Source organism: Odocoileus virginianus, unplaced genomic scaffold (genome assembly GCF_023699985.2).
Source record: "Odocoileus virginianus isolate 20LAN1187 ecotype Illinois unplaced genomic scaffold, Ovbor_1.2 Unplaced_Scaffold_27, whole genome shotgun sequence".
NCBI classification, from domain to species: Eukaryota; Metazoa; Chordata; class Mammalia; order Artiodactyla; family Cervidae; genus Odocoileus; species Odocoileus virginianus.
This window is the reverse complement of record NW_027224289.1, coordinates 190,910-212,320: the sequence shown is the minus strand read 5'-3', so window position 1 is coordinate 212,320 and position 21,411 is coordinate 190,910. Positions and strand designations below refer to the sequence as shown.

General features: G+C 39.3%; 1 long non-coding RNA gene across 2 annotated transcripts in view; it reads left to right on the top strand.

Annotated features, from left to right (window-relative positions):
* The window catches only part of LOC139033655 (uncharacterized), a 43,570-nt gene extending 27,422 nt beyond the window's left edge, over positions 1-16,148 (top strand). For both annotated transcript variants that reach the window (XR_011486176.1, XR_011486175.1), the window contains 2 exons: positions 4,309-4,417; positions 15,827-16,148. This is a non-coding gene — a long non-coding RNA (uncharacterized lncRNA). The remainder of the gene's footprint in view (positions 1-4,308; positions 4,418-15,826) is intronic.
* Positions 16,149-21,411: the final 5,263 nt, after the last annotated feature.

Genomic DNA, 21,411 nt, shown 5'->3' with positions numbered 1-21,411 from the left:
TCCTGCAGCCAATCAACTCATCCAACAAATCCTGCTCAGGTGACACTGACAGGAAGCCCCACCTCCCACCGCAACCAACTCAGAATGCGCTGGCCAGGGGTAGAGTGAGAGTAGGAAATAGTAAGATCATTATTTTATGATTTGAGGGACATTTTCTGAGAACATTTAGGAGAAGGCAGACCCTGATTAGGAATTTGGGAGAATTTTAGGGAAAAGAAAGCAAAAGTTAACTGTATAGCCCCATCTTCCTCTCACATGGCCTGGATGCAGTAGATTCTTCCGTAATGAAATACTGTTTCCAGAAGTGCTGAGGATGCAGCTTTTGCTTCTCTTATGCACTTACTTGTGGTTCTGAAGGGTGCTCATGAATCAGCACAGTATAGAAGTTGCTTCTATTGGCTGGAACACTTGCTGTATTATACAGTATTATTATTTTTTTAAATTAACTTCTTTTTAGTTGAAGGATAATTGCTTTACAATATTGTGTTGGTTTTGCCATACAATGATGCAAATCAGCCATAAGTATACACATGTCCTTTCTCTTTGAACCTTCCCCTCATTCTTCTAGGTTTTCACAGAGCACCCTGTTGAGCTCCCTGCATCATACAGCAACTTCCCACTAGCTATCTATTTTACATATGGTAATGCATATGTTTCAATGCTACTCTCTCAATTTTCCCCACCTCTCCTTCCCCTACTGTGTCCAAAGTCTGTTCTCTATGACTGCGTCTCTATTTTTGCCCTGTAAATAGGGTCCATCAACAGATGAACAGATAAAGAAGTTGTTGTACTTATATACAATGGAATATTTCTCAGCCATAAAAAAGCATATTTGAGACAGTTCTAGTAAGGTGGATGAGCCTAGAGCCTGTTAAACAGTGACGTAAGTCAGAAAGAGAAAAAAAAATTGTATATTAATGCATGTATATAGATTCTATAAAAATGGTACTGATGACTTTAAAAGTTATATATATTTATTTTAGACTCGGCCTGCATTGAGAGCAATATTAGTTATCTTAACCTTCAGCTGGACTTTGAAAATTGAATTGTAATAGTTTTATTTTTATTAAAGTGAAAGTGAATAAATTATTTTTTAAATTTCTATTGTAAATAAATTTTTAAACTGTTGATTACTAGTTTTGTATTCTGCTTTTTAATTTTAGTAGGCCATTTTAGAGAAAAATAAGTGCTTTTGAAACCATATGAAGAAAATTTTAGTTTGTGCTCTTATCTCAGACTCTGTAAATAATATCAATTCTCTGTCAGTAGATTTGGGGGTAAAAGGGATGGAAGATGAGGACCTGTATATTTTCACTGCAGTGAAAGTGAAGTCATCTGCAGACACTAACGTTCTGATGGACAGTTCAAGGATGGTTCAGTAGTAGCAGCACATAGGCCTAGTTACTCCAAGGCATGTGAGATCTTAGTTCTCCAACCAGGGATTGAACCTGTGTCCCTTGCATTGGCAGGCAGATTCTTTACCACTGAGTCGCCAGGGTAAGTCCCGCATGCTGCTTGTATGCTAGCATGCCAAGCCGCTTCAGTCATGTCAGATTCTTTGCAACTCTAAAGACTGTAGTCTGCCAGGCTCCTCTGTCTATGGGATTATCCAGGGGAGAATACTGGAATGGGTTGCCATGCCCTCCTCCAAGGGATCTTCCTGAACCAAGGATTGGACCTGGGTCTCTTGCAGTTCCTGCATTGCAGGTGGATTCTCTACTGCTGGGCCACCGGACAATGCCCATGTGCTGCTTCGGGATCATCAAATTGATGAAAACTCCTTATAGAGGCAGGGTTTCCAGACCTGCCTAGAAAGTGAAAAATTATTATTCACTTAATTTTTGTTTCTTTCAAAAAACTTCTCCATGGGAAATATGAATGTTCTAGACTAGCAAAACAAAAAAGAAAAAATCCAGATATTTCTCAGAAAGAGTAGTTTGTTTCTGGAACAACTATAACCTATCAGAGTCTGGACTTGCCCCTGGATCCAAATGAAAGAAGCTTTTGGTACAAGGATAATTATTTGCATGTTTCCCACTTCTTACATTGGGACTAGCACACTGAAACCGACATTTTATTGACATGAGAAAGAGTCATAAAAATTATTAACACCTCTTACTTTATTGCTATGTTAAAATTATGATCCTGACAATCCTCAAAATTCTTCTCAGATTCATCAGTAAACTAGGTGCTTATTCCTTGTCCTCTTTTTCTTCTGTTTTATCCGTCTTCTTCCATTTCTCTCCCCTCATTTTCTCCATCTCTTACTGCTCTCTGACTCTCCTTCCAGATGACTCTAGATTTGCTCTCGTGACTGCTCCCCCACTGTGTCCCCCCTTCTTCCCACCAGAGATACTGCACAGGTGCAGCCCCATCTGTCCCCATGTGCCCCTCTCAGGATGCAGTAGTACACAGCGGTGTCTCTCAGGGTGACCTGGGGCAGGACCAAGGTGCTGGACTTTCTGTCTGAAGCTATAGCCAGAGAGGCCATGCTGTTCACTGTGCCTCATAAGCCGTGAATGACATACTGTGGACTCTGATTTGGATTTTGCCGATACCAATGTATATATTCATCTCCACTGATGATAGAATGGTTACAAGGCAAGTTTACATCTTCTCCTTCAGCACAATCCATGGAGCTGGGCTGGGTGGTCTTAGCATTAATCACAGTCCCTAAAGGGTCAAGAAAATAAAATTATCCCCTGACAACAAATCAGTGTAATTCTGTGGATCAAGGGCACAACACTCCCCAAACTGTCTGGACCTACCCCTACTCCAGTGTTTTTATCTATGTCCTGAGAAATATTATTGGTGCTTATTATATAGTAACCAAAGACACATGGCAAGAATCTAAGAACTCTATAGGCTTTATCCCATGTTCTTTGGCTCAATAACCCCAGAGGTTTCTTCCAACCTGCTTACTGCTAAGTCTCTTCCAGATCATGGCTATGAATTAACCTGTCATGTAGAAGTTTGTACTCCCTAGCAAATGCATAGATTTGTTCTCAATTTCATTGCTATAAAGCTCAATAAAACACAGGGAGAGGAGTAGAGAGCAAATGACCCTTTACGGTTCCTTGGCCTCAAAGTCATCCCTTGTAGACACAGAACATGTACCCAAGGTCAGAAAAACAAGTTACTCCAATCACCAGCCTCATATTTCAAGGACAAACCAGGATCGTGGGCTCAGAGCTCACACTTGTGTCTGCTCCTGGGCTTGTCTCCAGAGAACAGAAACAGCTGCTGCTATTAGAGACCTACAACCAGTGCAGGTATCTGTTGCAGTGTGTTATTGCCAGGATCTGTCAGCCAATGATCAAGCAGTTCCTTGTCTAAGTCTTCCTGCCCTGTTTTCGTCACATCCTGCAAAGAAGGAGAGACATCCTCAACTCACACGGTGTCTGCTGCCATCCTCTGTGAAGTTTACAGTCTGGCTCTGGAAAAGGAACACTGATCACGATAGTGTGTCTATCTAGGACCATTGTTCTATCATTTCTTCTTCAAAGAAATTTTCTGATGTTCCATGAAGCTTGTGGAAAACATTATTTAATCCCAGAAAACTGTACTGAGCTCTGAATTGTAAAGAGATAAAAATTCCCATCCGTGTTCTAGCAAATGTATGTGAGATTTCAAAGTAGGCTGTGATTGCTCTGAGGGACAGGAAATATTAATAACATTGGGACAGAAAGCTAAATCTGTTGAACTCGGGCATTGGAGCTCAGTGTCCTGAAAAGGTCCTTGGAATCATGCATCTGTCTCCATCTAGGCTGACATTTCTCAGTGTATCAGTTCTCGATATAGTAACTGATGACACGGATGGTATTCTCCTCATCCTCCTTGAACAATGGCCCTTAATCCTCTGTGCCTGTGTGTGTAGGATGACACGGATGGTATTCTCCTCATCCTCCTTGAACAATGGCCCTTAATCCTCTGTGCCTGTGTGTGTAGGTGCTCCGCACCAAGGATGCTGAGACAGAGAGAGAAGACGGAAGGGAGAATGAACTCTCTGGGGTGGAGAAGGTGAAGGTGGATGATCCTGGCGGAGAAAGAGGAGCAAAGAGAAAAGAGCATAAGGAATAGGGAAGGGGAGAGTTAACCAGGGGTGGGAAATGGGAAAGGAAAGTTTAAGGAGGTACATGGAAAAGGTTTACGCTATAAGGCTATGATTCCCTGAATCCTTGACCACATGCACTCAACAAAGGATTATAAAATCAGTTTATGTAAAGATGATGAAAATCTGTCTTTTTTTTTTTTTTACTTGTCTGTGGAACATTGATGAAACATAAACTTCCTTTCCTTTATATCCAGAAAACTGCTGTTTCCAAATGACGCAGCCCCACTAGTGACTGAATAGATGAACTGCAGAGCTAAACTCCCACCGGATGTCAACCTTTTGAAATGTTTCTCAGATTGAAAGGTAAATATCCCTGGTGGCTCAGTCGGTAAAGAATCCATCTGGTTTCATTCTTTTACAAGTGGTTGACCAGTTTTCCCAGCACCACTTGTTAAAGAGGCTGTCTTTTTTCCATTGTATATCCTTGCCTCCTTTGTTGAAGATAAGGTGTCCATAGGTACATGGATTTATCTCTGGGCTTTCTATTCTGTTCCATGGATCTGTATTTCTGTCTTTGTGTCAGTGCCATACTGTCTTGATGACTGTGGCTTTGTAGTAGAGCCTGAAGTCAGGCAGGTTGATTCCTCCAGTTCCATTCTTTTTTCTCAAGATTACTTTGGGTATTTGAGGTTTTTTGTATTTCCATACAAATTGTGAAATTATTTATTCTAGTTCTGTGAAAACTAACATTAGTAGCTTGATAGAGCTTGCATTGAATCTATAGATTGCTTTGAGTAGTATAGCCATTTTCACAATATTGAGTCTTCCAATCCATGAACACGGTATATTTCTCCATCTATTTGTGTCCTCTTTGATTTCTTTCATCAGTGTTTTATAGTTTTCTATATATAGGTCTTTTGTTTCTTTAGGTAGATATACTCCTAAGTATTTTATTCTTTTTGTTGCAATGGTGAATGGTATTGTTTCCTTAATTTCTCTTTCTGTTTTCTCATTGTTAGCATATAGGAATGCAAGGGATTTCTGTGTGTTAATTTTAGAACACCTTCTAACACCATACACAAAAATAAACTCAAAATGGATTAAAGATCTCAATGTAAGACCAGAAACTATAAAACTCCTACAGAAGAACATAGGCAAAACACTCTCCAACATAAATCACAGCAGGATCCTCTATGACCCACCTCCCAGAATATTGGAAATAAGAGCAAAAATAAATAAATGGGACCTAAAAAACTTGAAAGCTTTTGCACAACAAAGGAAACTATAAGCAAGGTGAAAAGACAGCCCTCAGAATGGGAGAAAATAATAGCAAATGAAGCAACAGACAAAGGATTAATCTCAAAAATATACAAGCAGCTCCTGCAGCTCAATTCCAGAAAAATAAATGACCCAATCAAAAAATGGGCCAAAGAACTAAACAGACATTTCTCCAAAGAAGACACACAGATGGCTAACAAACACATGAAAAGATGCTCAACATCACTCATTATCAGAGAAATGCAAATCAAAACCACAATGAGGTACCATTACACGCCAGTCAGGGTGGCTGCTATCCAAAAGTCTACAAGCAATAAATGCTGGAGAGGGTGTGGAGAAAAGGGAACCCTCTTACACTGTTGGTGGGAATGCAAACTAGTACAGCCGCTATGGAGAACAGTGTGGAGATTTCTTAAAAAACTGGAAATAGAACTACCATATGACCCAGCAATCCCACTTCTGGGCATACACACCAAGGAAACCAGATCTGAAAGAGACACGTGTACCCCAATGTTCATCACAGTGCTGTTTATAATAGCCAGGATATGGAAGCAACCTAGATGCCCATCTGTAGACAAATGGATAAGGAAGCTGTGGTACATATACACCATGGAATATTACTCAGCTATTAAAAAGAATTCATTTGAATCAGTTCTAATGAGGTGGATGAAACTGGAGCCCATTATACAGAGTGAAGTAAGCCAGAAAGATAAAGACCATTAGAGTATACTAACACATATATATGAAATTTAGAAAGATGGTAATGATAACCCTATATGCAAAACAGAAAAAGAGACACAGATGCACAGAACAGACTTTGGGACTCTGTGGGAGAAGGCAAGGGTGGGATGTTCTGAGAGAATAGCATTGAAACATGTGTATTATTTAGGGTGAAACAGATCACCAGCCCAGGTTGGATGCATGAGACAAGTGCTCGGGCCTGGTGCACTGGGAAGACCCAGAGGGATCGGGTAGAGAGGGAGGTGGGAGGGGGGATCGGGATGGGGAATACATGTAAATCCATGGCTGATTCATGTCAATGTATGGCAAAAACCACTACAATATTGTAACGTAATTAGCCTCCAACTAATAAGAATAAATGGAACAAAAATTAAATTAAACCAAAAAAATAAATTATACTATGTTTCAAAGTTAAATTTGAACTCAGGGATTCACTGTGTCTTAAATGAAGGAAAAATTTCAAAAATGAGCATATGCCATATTCAGAACTTTTAAAAAATATTTCAGGTTTATGGTTAAGTACTAGGAATTTATTTTTTTTAAATGTCATTTATCAAATGCGTGGGAACTAATTTAATATAATGTATGCAAGACCTTTTCTTGATTCCTCTCCAATAACTCTAGAACAGTTTTGATTTGAGAGATAAAAATCACATAGGAGATGAGAAATATCCTCACTTCTGAGGTCTGGGGTACCTAACATAAGTCAAGGCCTGGTACTCAGTGGTGACCAGTCCTTGCCACCTATAGACACTAATGTCAGGAAAGACCATTTCCTAAGGCTGCTCAATGAAATGGTGTTTTCAAAACCCCAAATAAGAGGTTGGTACCATCTGTTTGACTGATGAACTAGACCTGTTCTCATATTGACAAGTATCCTTGCTCTGTTCTGGCTATTTCAGGGCATAATTAATTCCCTGTATCCACATTTTTCTTAACCCAATTAGTCCTAGCTCTGGATTTGGTCCTGGGTGTTTAGGTCAATTGAAGTAAAAAAGTTACATGAAATAAAAGATGAAATTGTTATATCTATATGTAGTCTTCTCCCCAGGTGGCTCAGTGGTAGAGAGTCTGCCTGCCAACCAGGTGGACTATTTTTATTTACACATCATACATTTGTACATGTAGAAAATACCCCTGCATTGGGAAGATCCCCTGGAGAGGGGAGGGGCAACCCACTCCAGTATTCTTGCCTGGGAAATCCCATGGACAGAGGATCCTGGCGGGCTACAGTCCATGGGATCAGGAAGAGTTGGACACGACAGAGACTAAACAACAGCAAGTCCTCTACAAAAATCTTAATATTAATGAAAGAAATTAGAGAGAACATAAATAAAGAGGTTATGGACCTAAAGACTTCATATGTTAACATGTCAATTGTCATGAATGAATTCATAAATTCAGCACAATCCAAAGCAAATTACCTCAATCTCTTGTGGTAGAAGGTATTCCATGACTTACACGGAAGTGGAAAGACATAGAATAAGACAAAGAAAACATGACTTGCATTTCCAGATTTCAAAATGTGTATGAAGCCCCAGTAATTAAGATAGAATGGTCTGTTGGTATGAAGATAAAATAAAGAAGTCAATAAACAAAATCAAGTCCAAAAAGAGGTCATAATACATGTGTCATCATTATTTTTTTTCCTAAAAGTGCCTATGCCGCTCCACTGGGGGAAGGTTGGTCTTCCTAGGATAATAGCTAGAATAATTGGCTATTTTTATTTTTTGGAAAAACCAGTGTTTTGTAGCTTTCTGTGTATAAGTTCTGTACATGTTTTCTTAGATTTATCCCTAATGATTTAGGATCTTTCTTGAGCCATTTAATTTAGGTATCCACATGTTTACTGATAGTATATAAAAATGCATTTTATTTTGTGTGTTTACCTTATATATCCTGAGACCTTCTGAACCCACTTAATAGTTGTAGGAGTTTTGGAGGGTATATTCTTTGGGATTTTCTACATAGAAAGAAAATAGTGGTAATTTGACTGCCTTTCTGGCTTAAAAGATTGTTTATATATTTATTTGCTTTATTGCACTGGCTACAACATCCAGCACTGTGCTGAAGGAGAGTGATTAAAGTGGATATTCTCCCTTTGTTCCCTTCCTTAGGGAAAAGTATAGTCTTTTACCAGTAAACATGCTAAGAGCTGTTGAGGAACTTCTCCATTATTCCTGTGTTTCTTAGAGTTTTCACCATGGCCGACTATTGGATTTTGGCAAATGCTTTTTCTACACATTGCTGCTGCTGAACTAGCTCATCTTATTGTTGACTCACAACTCCTCCACTTCCCGTTAGATGTCCTCCTCATCTTCTTTGTCTTGGGCCAAGTATGCATGTAGCAAGATGGCAAATGATACCCACTTCTCTTCAAAGTCACCCACTATTGTGAGACTGAAGGAGGTGAGGGACAGACAAGTCTTTGTGGGTTCCAGTTGTCCTCATAGTTCAAGTATGACTTTGTTTGTCACAGTTTGTCCATGCTTTTGTCCCCATCAGACTTTGCTTTACAAATGTTAACCTCAGTTCAGTTTTGTTCAGTTCAGTTGCTCAGTTGTGTCTGACTCTTTGCGACCCCATGGACTGCAGTATGCCAGGCTTTCCTGTCCATCACCAACTCCCGGAGCTTACTCAAACTCATGTCCATTGAGTCAGTGATGCCATCCAACCATCTCATCCTCTGTTGTCCCTTTCTCCTCCCACCTTCAACCTTTCCCAGCTTCACGGTCTTTTACAATGAGTCACTTCTTCACATTATGTGGCCAAAATATTGGAATTTCAGCTTCAGCATCAGTCCTTCCAATGAATATTCAGGACTGATTTCCTTTAGGATGGACTGGTTGAATCTCCTTGCAGTCCAAGGGAGGCAAGAGTCTTCTCCAACACCACAGTTAAAAAGCATCAATGCTACTCTAATCTGACTTAAAGTGAATTCAGGCTCAACACCAGATATGAAGATAACAGCTTTGTACAGACTCGTCCACCAGCTCTAGCCATTTCCTGAGTTTTAGTCTCTATAACTAATCTCTTATTCTATATCACCCATGGTTCTATTTTTCTGATTGTGCCCTGACACAAAGTCTAAGAGGAAACTATTAAGGAAATGTTTTTGATGGTGATTTCACACAACTAGACCCAGGTTTGTGATGAAGTAAAACTGCCAGTTTAAAGTATTATGGGGCAAGTTTTCAAATTTAGACAACTTTACACATGTTCTGTACAGTTGATTTAAAGTCAAAAATTCAAGAGGAAATATATTAATAGAAAGTTACTCTGGACACCTGTTTCCAAATAACGTAGAAGGTGCCTTTAACTAGAACTAAATCTTCTGATCCAGACCACAACTTAAATAACCACAGGACTATCATTTCTTGTCTGGGGTCTGTGGGTGTGCCCTTCAGCTGGGGTCTTGCAGCAGGGGGGCTCTCTCTTACTAAGCCTGGGGTTTTTGTACAGCTTTTCCTATTACTTCAAGCACTGTGAGTTCACAGAGAGCACAGAAGTACTTTGCAGAGTCTTCCAGTTGTAAGGCTGAAATGGTGAGGCTGATGGATTTGTCTGCTTTCTTAAAGTTTACAGAGTAGCGGTCTTTCCTTGCATTTGTGACTTCCGAACCCTGACGAATAACATAAGTCATCTGTCCACTGGGAAGTTGCTTGTACCAATAAAGGTAGTAAGCGGTCCAACTTGTTTCATACCGACAGTTCAGGGTGACTGACTGCCCCACTTGGCTGGATACATCTGGCTGGTCTTGAGTAACTTTCTGGGCCACACCAGATCCTGTGGGAAAAAAATCAGAAAACAAAGATGAAGCAGTGAATAAAATAATGTAGGAGTTATTTAGGATCCAAAGACAAAAAATTGAAATCATAAGATTCTTGCTTTTCTCCATCTTTCCTTTCTTCCCCAAGTCCCTGTGAAGCACCACGTGCCTGTGTGCAGTCCTTTCACCCTGAATACTCGCACCCATGTTTGACAGCATCCCTACCAGAGAAGGTGAAGGCCAGGAACACCCAGAGCAGGCTGGAGAGTGGCATGAGGCATGGACTCCCCTGCACAAATAAATGTGCTCAGTTCTGCCTCAAGCTGAGAGTTCAGTGTCTTTGAGTGCCTGGCAGCACATATACATACTACCCGGTACCTGTGTGACTCCCCCCGACAGGAAGTGGGGTTTGTCATGTTCATAGACCACGCTGTCTGTGCATGCATGGGAAAAAGTCTGGCTCACCACAAACCTTTACTTTGTCTGCTTGTCTTTCCCTGCTCATTATATTAGGCAGATCCTGAAAGAAGGCATGAAAGAATCATTAAAATTAGTATTAAATTAATCAGTCTTAAAATTTGAGCTGAAGAGAACTGAATATTAGACAAGTTGACGTACACTGATAATTATTCAGCACAATAGTTTTGCCATCCTGTCTAAGATATAATTTACTATAGCCTGTGAAACTTTCTGTAATCTACTAACAGGTCATTTATTTCGCCTATACTTACTCTTCTCCATCCAGAATCTAATGCCTCTTTTAAAAAACTTGCAGATCTTAGGCTTCTTGGTGAATGGAATATTCAAAATCATTAATGTATCTCTGTCTTTGAATTGAGTTTTGTGACTCTATTTAGGTCTTTCAATAAATAAAATTACTTCACCATAAATGACAAAAAATAATCAGTCCATCTGACCTTCAGAGTCTATTCAGTTTTAAATTTTGAATGAAATTATACAGGAATAAAATGTTCTTTTGAAATTTGGAATTGAGTCTTACTTATTAGACTTTGAGGAAGACCAGGATATTCAGTCCTGTCTCCTCCCCAAGCAGAATTGCATTTATTAGACCATGTGTCCTGGAATTGTCCTGATGTCACATTTTCTATGTCAGTGGTCCAAAGTGTTCAGTCTCATTTTTTAGTGGCTCATTATTTTTCTGTTTGTAAAATAAATTCAAAATAAGTACACCAGATCTTTCTGTGACATAATGCTGTAATGTTCTCCTACAAATTTTACACATTTTAAACACTTTTTTGTTGTTGTTCAGTCACTAAGTCATGTCCAAACTTTGTGACCCCATGGACTGCAGCACCCCAGGCTACACTGTACTTCAATATCTCCCAAAGTTGCTCTAATTCATGTCCATTGAGTCAGTGATGCTATCTAACCATCTCATCCTCTGCTGCTCCTTTCTCCTTTTGCTTTCAATCTTTCCCAGCATCAGGGTTTTTCCAAAGAGTCGGCTCTTCACATCAGATGGCCAAAGTATTAGAGCTTCAGCTTCAGCATCAGTCCTTCCAGTGAATATTCATGATTGATTTCTATCAGGACTGACTGGTTTGTCCTCCTTGCAGTCCAAGGGACTCTCAAGGGCTCTCTCCAGCACCACAATTGAAAAGCATCAATTCTTCAGCATTTAGCCTTATGTATGATCCAACTCTCACACCACACATGACAATTGGAAAAACCATAGCTTTGATGATACAGACCTTTGTCAGCAAAGTGATGTGTCTGCTTTTTAATATGCCATCTTAGGCTTCCCAGGAGGCAGAAGGGTTTAAGAACCTGCCTGCAAATGCAAGAGACGTAAGAGATGTGGGTTTAATCCCTGGGTCAGGAAGATCTCCTGGAGGAGGGCATGACAACCCACTCCAGTATTCTTGGGTGGGAAATCTCATGAACAGAGGAGACTGGAGGGCTACAGTTCATAGGGATGCAGAGCCAGACACGACTGAAGTGACTTAGCCCACCTGCAGGTTTGTCATATTTTCTCTTCCAAGGAGCAAGCACCTTTTAATTTCATGGTTTCAGTCAACATCCATAGGGATTTTGGAGGCCACGAAAATGAAAATCTGTCACTACTTCTACTTTTCCCCTTCTATTTGCCATGAAGTGATGGGACCAGATGCCATGATCTTAGATTTTTGAATGTTGAGTTTCAAGGCAGCTTTTTCACTCTCCTCTTTCACACTCATCAAGAGGCCCTTAAGTTCCTCTTCACTTTCTCCCATTAGAGTGGTATCATCTGTATATCTGAGGTTTTTGATATTTCTCCCAGCAATCTTGATTCCAGCTTGTGATTCATCCAGCCCAGCATTTCACATGTTATACTCTGCATATAAGTTAAATAAGAGGACTGGCAATACAGCCTTGACATACTCCTTTCCCAATTTGGAACCAATATGTTGTTCCATGTCCAGTTCTAACTGTTACTTCTTGACCTGCATACAGGTTTCTCAGGAGACAAGTAAGGTGGGTTGGTATTTCCATCTCCTTAAGAATTTTCCAGTTTGTTGTTATCCACACAAAGTTTTTAGTGTAGTCAATGAAACAGAGGTAGATGTTGTTCTGGAATTCCTTTGCTTTCTCCATGATCCCATGAATGTTGGCAATTTGATCTCTGGCTCCTCTGCCTCCTTGAAACCCAGTTTGTACATCTGGAAGTTCTTGGTTCCCATACTGCTGAAGGCTAGCTGAAGGATTTTAAGCATAATCTTACTAGCATGTGAAATGAGCACAATTGCATAATAATTTGAACAATCTTTGGTATTGCCCTTCTTGGGACTGGAATGAAAACTGATCTTTTCCAGTCCTGTTCAAACACTTAGTATATGTCAATACCACAGAACTTGATGATTGAAGTTTTGTATACTGTACATGATCATGAAGTACGTATCTCTCAATCTTCCACTTGGTTTCATCATTTTAATAGATGAATTAATTTAAAAGAACCAAAAGCAAACAAACAAGTAGAAAAGGAAGTATAGACACAGTCTCCAAAACAGTGCCAGTTCTTAGAATTTAAGGTCAAAAGAACTCATTAATGAGTGATGCAGGGAGGAGAGTTTTATATGAGGTTGAACCATCTATTCTTCTGTCCCATTTGAACTCTGAGTGACAGGCAGCTGATGTCCTGGTTTCTAATTATTTACAAGGAAGCAGGGGAGACCACAAACGCCCAGAGCAGTCTGGGGAACACCAAGATAATACATATATTATATGTATCAGTATATTATATTTATCACATGTTTTTATATCCACCTTTTTATGCATAGTTGTGAAGTTGATCACATTTGTAAATTCTTATTACCACCACTAAAATTAAGATACAGAGCCATCTATCACCCTAAAGAACTTTAGGTTGCTTTGCCAACCATCCCCACCTCTGCAACCCTTGAAAACTGCTGATGTTTGGTTTCCAATTATTTGTAACTAGGCAGAAGAGACCACAAAGGCCCACACAGCCTGGGGAGCAGCTTGATATTCTAAAATATATATGCTAATATAATAATTACATATACATACCAGGAAATTGATATTGCTAAAATTTTATTAAAATACAGATCATGATCTGGTACCTCAGTTTTATATGCACTCTTTGGTTTTGATGCATAGCTCTGTGAAACTTTATCACATGTATAGGCTCCTGTTACCACCATTAAAATCACAACATAGAATTTTTCCATCTCTCTAAAGAAACCCTCTTTGCACACCCTCCCGAGGCCTGCAATTCTTTACAATCCAGGTCACTACTGATCTCCTTTCATCTCTGTATTTTGTCCTGTTGAGAATGTTGTGTAAGTAGAATCACACTATGTATGCAATCATAATAATCCAGTAAGTGTAACCATACACCATGTAGCCTCTGAGATTGATTTTTTTTTTTACTCAGCATAACATCCTGAGATCCATCTAGACTATTGCATATGTCAATAATCTTTTCCTTTTAATCACTACAGACTGTCCCCAACTTAATTAGGATAATTCAATTTAAGATTTTTGACTTTACAGTAGTGAGAAAGTGGTATGCATTCAGTAGAAACCATACCTGGAATATTGAAATTTTATCTTTTCCTGGGCTAGCAACATGCAGTATGATATTTCCTGGTGATTCTGGGCAGCAGCAGTGAGCTGAGCTCCTGGCCAGCCTCAAAATCATGAGTGTAAACAACCGACACATTTACAGCCATTTCATACCCATATAACCATTTTGATTTTCACTTTTAGTACAGTACTCAACACATTCATAAGATTTTCATAATTTTAGTATAAAATAGACTGTGTGAGACAATTTTTTCCAACTGTAGGCTAATGTAAGCGTTGGCCACATTTAAGGGAAGCTACCGCTTCCCTGATAGCTGAGTTGGTAAAGAATTTGCTGCAATGCAGGAGACCCTGGTTTGATTCCTGGGTTGGAAAGTTCCTCTGGAGAAGGGATAGGCTACCCATTCCAGTATTCTTGGGTTCCCTTGTGGCTCAGCTGGTAAAGAATCCGCCTGCAATGCAGGAGATCTGTGTTTGATCCCTGGATTGGGAAGATGCCCTGGAGAAGGGAAAGGCTGCTCACTCCAGTATTCCTGGCCTGGAGAATTCCATGGACAGTCCATGGGGTCACAAAGAGTCGGACACAACTGAGCAACTTTCACTTTCAAGGGAAGCTAGGTTAAATATATTAGATGGATTTTCTTTTTTTTTTAATTTTAATTTATTTTTATTGAAGTATAGTTTCTTTACAATGTCAGTTTCTGCAGTACAGCAAAGAGAATCAGTTATACATTTATACATTTATCTCCACTCTTTTTTAGATTTCCTTCCTATATTAAATGAACTTTTGACTTACTATTGTTTCAACTTAAAATGATTTATTGCAAAATAACCCTATTGAAGTTGAGAAAGATGTATAAATAGTATTTCATTGTGTGAATGCACTACAGGATATTTATCTGTTCATTCAGTGAAGATCACTGGTTAATTTCCAGTACTAATGTACATATTTTTGTGTGAACATAAAGTTTTCATTTCTCAAGGAGAAATACAGAGTAGTGTGATTTCTGGGTTGTTCAGTAAGTGAATATTTAAGTTTATGTGAAACTCATGGATTGTTTTCTAGAATGACTGGGCCATTCACCCACCAGCAATGCATGAGTGATCCAATTTCTCTGCTTCCTTGCCAGAACTTGGTATTGTCAGTAATTTTAATTTTGGCCCTTGTGATAGATGTGAAGTGGTTTCTCTTTGTAATTTTAATTTGGATTTCCTTAATATAATTTTAGGGGTATATTCTTTGGATTTTCTACATAGATAATCATGTTACCAGCAAATAGTGGCAGTTTCACTTTTTCTTTCAACTCTATAAGATTGTTACATCTACTTTCTTTATTGCACTGGCTCCAACATCTAGCACTGTACAGAAGGAGTGACGAGAATGGACACTCTGGTTTTGTTCTCTTTATTAGAGAAAATCATAGTCTTTTACTAGTAAGAATACCATTAGGCATTGAGGAGATTCCCCACTATTCTTGTGTTGCTCAGAGTTTCCACCATAACTGACTACTGAATTTTTGCAAATCCTTTTTTTCTGACTAGGTTAATATGATGATATGATTTTTCTTTTCTACCCTGTTAATATGGTGAATTCCATCCATTGATTTTCAATATTAAAGTGTCTTGTGCCCTTGAAAGAAATTACATTTGTGCTCAGTATATTATTCATTTTATATATCAATGAAATTAACTTGCTAAAATATTTTCAGAAATGTTGTGTCTATCTTCAAGATAAAAGATATTTCCATGTAGTTTTTGGTTCTTTATGGTCTTTGTCTGATTTGGGTATCAGGGTAATATTAGCCTCATAAAATGAGTGAAGAATTATTTTCTTTCTATTGTCTGCAAGAAATTGTGTATAATTCAATGTTTGACAGAATTCTTCAGTGACACTGAGTCTGGGGATTTTTTTAATTAAAAATTCAATTTCTTCATAGACATCATGACTTCAGCTTTGTCTGGCCGCTGCTCTGAGGAGAGATGAGGAGGAGCGACCCCGGAGCCCACAGTGAGGTTTGGGGACAGACAGCAGGTGCTTCCAGAGCACTGTCCCCTTGCCCAGAAGTAGGTTCCTACGTCTGAGAGCTGGGCAGCGGCGAGGCGCAGGGAGCTGTGCTGTCTGGACTCTCCACACCGATCTGTCCATCTCTGCTCCGTCTTCACTTCTCCACCCTTAGCTAATATCATCAAGAGGACAGGACTTCCCCCAGGCCTCTGCTTATACCACTGTAAACTATAAAATGTGCTTGAGGAATTGCAGTATGTAGTGAAGTTCTCTCCTTCTTGTAGAAGCAAGAATTCAGGAAAATGCTTTATCTGTTGTCCATTCATTTCTGTTCAGAAAAGCAGTAAGAAATAACAGAGAAAGTCTGATTAGATGTTTATTCTCTCAGCTGTCATGGTCTCTCATTTTTCTTGTGTATTTTCTCCTTCTTTCCATGTCTCTCTCATCAACTCCCTCTACCTCCCACATTTTAGTTTTTATGTTTTTCTCAACATCCTGCTCTCAGTCAGAAAATCCCACTCTACAGTTGCCTGCAGATAAGATTCCTCTGTGCTGAATTTTCTATCAATAACCACAGTGCAGAGATGAGGAAATGGAAGCGTAAAAATTCTTGTCACAATTCCAAGGTCACACACTAATGAATGCTAGATCTAGAAACACGACCTAAGTCTTTGGTCTTAAGCACTTTGCTCCACTGTCTTCCTAAAGTAGGGTGGACCCAATCTTGAGGGGTTCCAGTAAGAATTGCAAACACACATGCAAATCACCGAGTGCAACACCTTCTCTGTCACAGGCTCTCAACCAGCTGTGGTAATGTACAAAACCTTGGAGGATAGGAAGCCACGGCATGAAATTGTAGACGAGTCTATCTACAAGATAAAGCTCAATATTTTCTGAGGTTTGTTTAGCAGTTTACACAGAAGATTTCATGTATTATCATAAATGTCAGTGGTCTATCATGTTTCTTACTGTTAATGGGAAATCAGTTCCCATTAACTGATGGTAACCACCTTAAATATAAAGTATTACACTGAGACAATGGGTAGCATAATATAACATAGAAAGAGTATACCAAGCTGTGTTTGCTACTACAGTCTATTAGTATTTTCGTAATTGACTTTTGCTCCCACTTCTCAGGATATTCTACACTACAAGAAAGGACAAGCAGTAAATGCAATTTGACTTAATAGATAAAAATGTCCCATCTTGTGCAACAATTCCAAACTTTCTATTCATGCAGCCATAGTCATCTTATGTGTTTGTCTCTCACTTGGAATCAATCACTTTCACATCTGTCTGACAAAAGCCAAACAAACAAACAAACAAACCAGCCAGTTTTCCTGAATCCCCTCTCTCTTGAATTTTGCATTTCAAAGTTTACTGAATGGTTCAAGTTTGGCAACTGCTATTGTGATTAGGCTTCCCCACAATTTAATCCAAGATCACTGGAAGGGAGCAGGTAAGCCAGAGAAAGCCTCACAAAATGTTTGAGCAGGACACCAGGTGGCAGTATGTCAGCTTTCATTCTTGCTGCACCTAGTGTGCTAGAGTCCGATTCTCAAGAAGGAAAAACAGATTTAGACAAAGGATTCACAAAGGTGTGATATTTGAGTTGAAACATGAAGGGATTTAGAGGTGCATCATGTTCATATTTGGGGGGATAGCATCACTGGCTCAGTGGTAAAGAATCCACCTTCCAATGGATTCAATCCCGGGGTCTGGAAGACCCCGTAAAGAAGGAAATGTCTACCCACTCCAGTATTCTTGTCTGGGAAATCCCATGGACAGAGGATGAGTCACACAGGACTTAGTGACTAAACAACAGCAAAGCGTCACAGGAGAGGGGAAAAACAAGGGGCACAGGTCTTGATTGGGAAACAGCTTGGAGTGTTTAAGGAATGAAATCTCATTGTAGCCCCTGTTTTTCCCAGCACACTATTACTTAAGAAACTTACTAAAAAAAAAAAAAAGAAAAAGAAAGAAAGAAAGAAACTTACTAAAGCATCCGGCACTGTTAACTAGTTAGTGGATGCTTTCCTCATTTACTGATCCTGGGACAGTTGAATCCATGTTTGGGCATTTTCTTTCTTAGTTCCTTTTAGCGTCCAGTTTAAACCAGTAATGTCACCATCACTGGGATATCCAGCCACCCAGTTCTGGGGCCAAGTGCTTCTCCATAGTCCAGACCTTGCTCCTAAGCAGCCCTCTAAAATGCAACACACTGGCTGATAATACAAGGTAGAGAAGCTTTTCACAATTAGGGAAGATAGGACTCATTCCCAAAGTATTTTTTTTTTTTTTAAAGGAAACAAGAAAACCTACCTCTTAGGGTTTTGATGTTTAATGTCGGGAGCCATTATGGGAGGTCCCGCCCGTGACGAGGTCATGAAGAAAATACCGGGCAGGCAAGGCCGTCTGGGACCCCATCCATGACGAGGTCACGAGGAAAATACCTGACAGGCAAGGCCATCTAGGATAAGGGACCCTCCAGGTTGGCCTTGGCCTCTACCCCACCCTGTATCCTCCCCCCCTTTCTGCCGTTGTTCTTGTTTGCCCTGCTGCGGATTCTTGTGTTGCCTGCCGAGAGCTCTCCTGCTCCTCTTTCATTGAATAAAGACCAACTTAAAAGCTAATTAATAAATCTCCTGGATGCTGGTACCCTATGAAGGGGCCAGGGATGAAGGAAATGCTTCAGTTCAAACCCTTTAGCTGGCATTCTGGCTTGTTTGATAAATGTGTGCTCTCATTGCACAAAATGCTCATGATTGTTCTAAACATCCTAAGCACAGTACGCTAACAAAAGAAACTATTAAGCATAGGCCCCTCCGCGGGGTGAGAAAAGCTCCACAAATATTATAGCCACAAATGTGCCTAATAGAAAATAGTTTAGATAGACATTAGCTGGCTACCTCTTGCAGGTAATTAACTTTAAGACTAAGAGCCTGTTTTTGTGCCATATCTGCTGTTTTTGCAATCCTTTGCATTTCTGTTCTGTAAAAAATGTAATCCTATCTAGTTCCCTTGGAGATGACACCTAATAGAAAGAAAATAGATTAACCACAAATAAGACAGGGTCGGCTACTGAAGTTGCTTAAAGTTGCACCAGGTGCAAGCCATAAATTGTCAACAGGCCTGAAAGCCAAAAGATATTATACATAGAGATTAACCATAAAAAAGGCCCTAATAGGCACAGAGCCCTTTGGGTGGTGAGGAAGCCCTATTAGAGAATACAAAAATATTGTTTTAAAAGTTGTTATTAGATCAAAGTTTGATTGATGTTAATGTGCTGAGGTTGTGCAGTGGAAACTATTGTTAATATAAAGATATAGTAAAATAAGTGTTTAGCCCTAGTGTAATAACAATAAGATAATTGTTAATTTTAACCAGGAGTGCTAGACAGGGGCTGCCTCACCAGAGCCACAGAGTCTTTGTGTGTTAAACTTTTAAGATAAATTTAGCTGAGAATTTCTGCAAAAAGACTGTCTTTTATGTTAACAGGATTGTATTTCTATTATGTTACAACTTGCTGTACCATGAGACTGCCAATTTTCTGTTTTCTGCTAACCTCAAGGCCAGAAGATAATGTACAAAAATCTATGGGAAAAGACTCTCATAAACAAAAATATACAGAGCACACCTGGCTTTGTGAAGGACAAGCTGACATAATGTTAAACTAAGTCTATATACTTATCTGTCCCTTAGAAATGTACCAACTTAGGGTATAAAGGCTATGGTGAAAAATAAAGCAACTGCCAGACTCTGCTGCATATTCCTGGTCTGATCTCTTTCTTTCTTTCTCTCTCTCTCCCTAGCAGATTTGGCCCTATCAAGGCCAGTCCTATGTGTCTCTCTCTCGCCGACACCATTCATCCTGAGGGTTCCCCTGGATCCTGCTGGGGCTGGACCCTTTAAATTAGATAATGAATCTGAAAGGCAAACACAGTGCCTGGCATTGAGTAAAGCTCAGTAAATATAGCAACTTTCTTTTTTCCAGTAAATCCTACCTCTCCTTCAATGTCCAGGTCTGTGATTTGTCACTGTTTGCTCTTTTCTCCACATCGGTTCAATGATGAAAGCTTCTAGAAAATTCACTTAATGACTTAGCTTCCTAGATACAGTCATTATTTCTCCCTATTACCTGGAGTCATATTCTCCTAGCCACATTGATACACTCAGAGTACTGAAAGGACCCAAATGGAATGCCGAGATAAAGTATTATTTTCATTTCCCTAATTAATAAAAATATTAAGGCTTTTATACATTTATTACCTATTGAATATCTTATTCCTGAGTTGGATCTCCAAGATTTTGTCATTCTTTATTATCTGTTTTCTTATGATTTAAAGGAACTTCTAACATACTCTGCATTTGAGTCCTTTTTCAGAAATATGCATTGCAAACACGGTTTATCCATCTGTGCAATGACTTTCAAAACTCTTAGCAGTGATTTATAACAAACACAATTTAAAAACATATTTTCATGTTGACAAGAAACTGGCTTGGGTATTTAGCTTGTTTTCTTTAAATTCTTTCTTTCTTTATTTTTTCACCTTGGTAGCTTCTATTTCTTCTGATGTGAAGTTATCAGCTCAGTTCAGTAGCTCAGTCATGTACTACTCTTTGCAAACCCATGGACTGCAGCACACCAGGCCTCCCTGTCCCTCACCAACTCCTGGAGCTTGCTCAAACTTAAGTTCATTGAGTCAGTGATGCCATCCAACCATCTTATCCTCTGTATTCCCCTTCTCCTGCCTTCAATCTTTCTCAAAATCAGAGTCTTTTCCAATGAGTCAGGTGGCCAAAGTATTGGAGTTTCAGCTTCAACATCAGTCCTTCCAATGAATATTCAGGACTGATTTCCTTTAGGATTGACTGGTTGGATCTCCTTGTAGTCCAAGGGACTCTCAAGAGTCTTCTCCAACACCACAATTCAAAAGCATCAATTCTTCAAAGCTCAGCTTTATGGTCCAACTTTCACATACATACACAACTACTGGAAAAACCATCACTTTGACTAGAGGGACCTTTGTTGGTAAAGTAATGTCTCTGCTGTCTAGCTTTGTCACAGCTCTTCTTCCAAAGAGCGAACGTCTTTTAATCATTCTTAGTGATATTTCCCTAATATAATGCCTTGCAAGCATCTATCAGAACCAGAGTGGTGGACTTGCAGAATTCCTTATTCAAAGTTATGGCTTTCCTCATAGCATTGCTCCTGAATAAGGAGATTGCTTTATAGGAAGTCAAGTATAGCAGTGAGGGGAAGTGCTTGCTATAAACAAACAGGTTATGGGATGGGTAATGGAAGAGGTCATTACAAACACCAGCTACAATCATATGATCATTTGCAGGAATGAGAACAATAATACTTACAAAAATTTATTTTTCATTTTGATATGAATATTTTTATGTGTTAAATTAACCAATTTTAACTCCCCTCTCCCATTTTCCTGCATGTAGTAACATAAGAAAGATATGCCAACATAAATCAATCTCATATCTTATTTTATCTCACTAGTG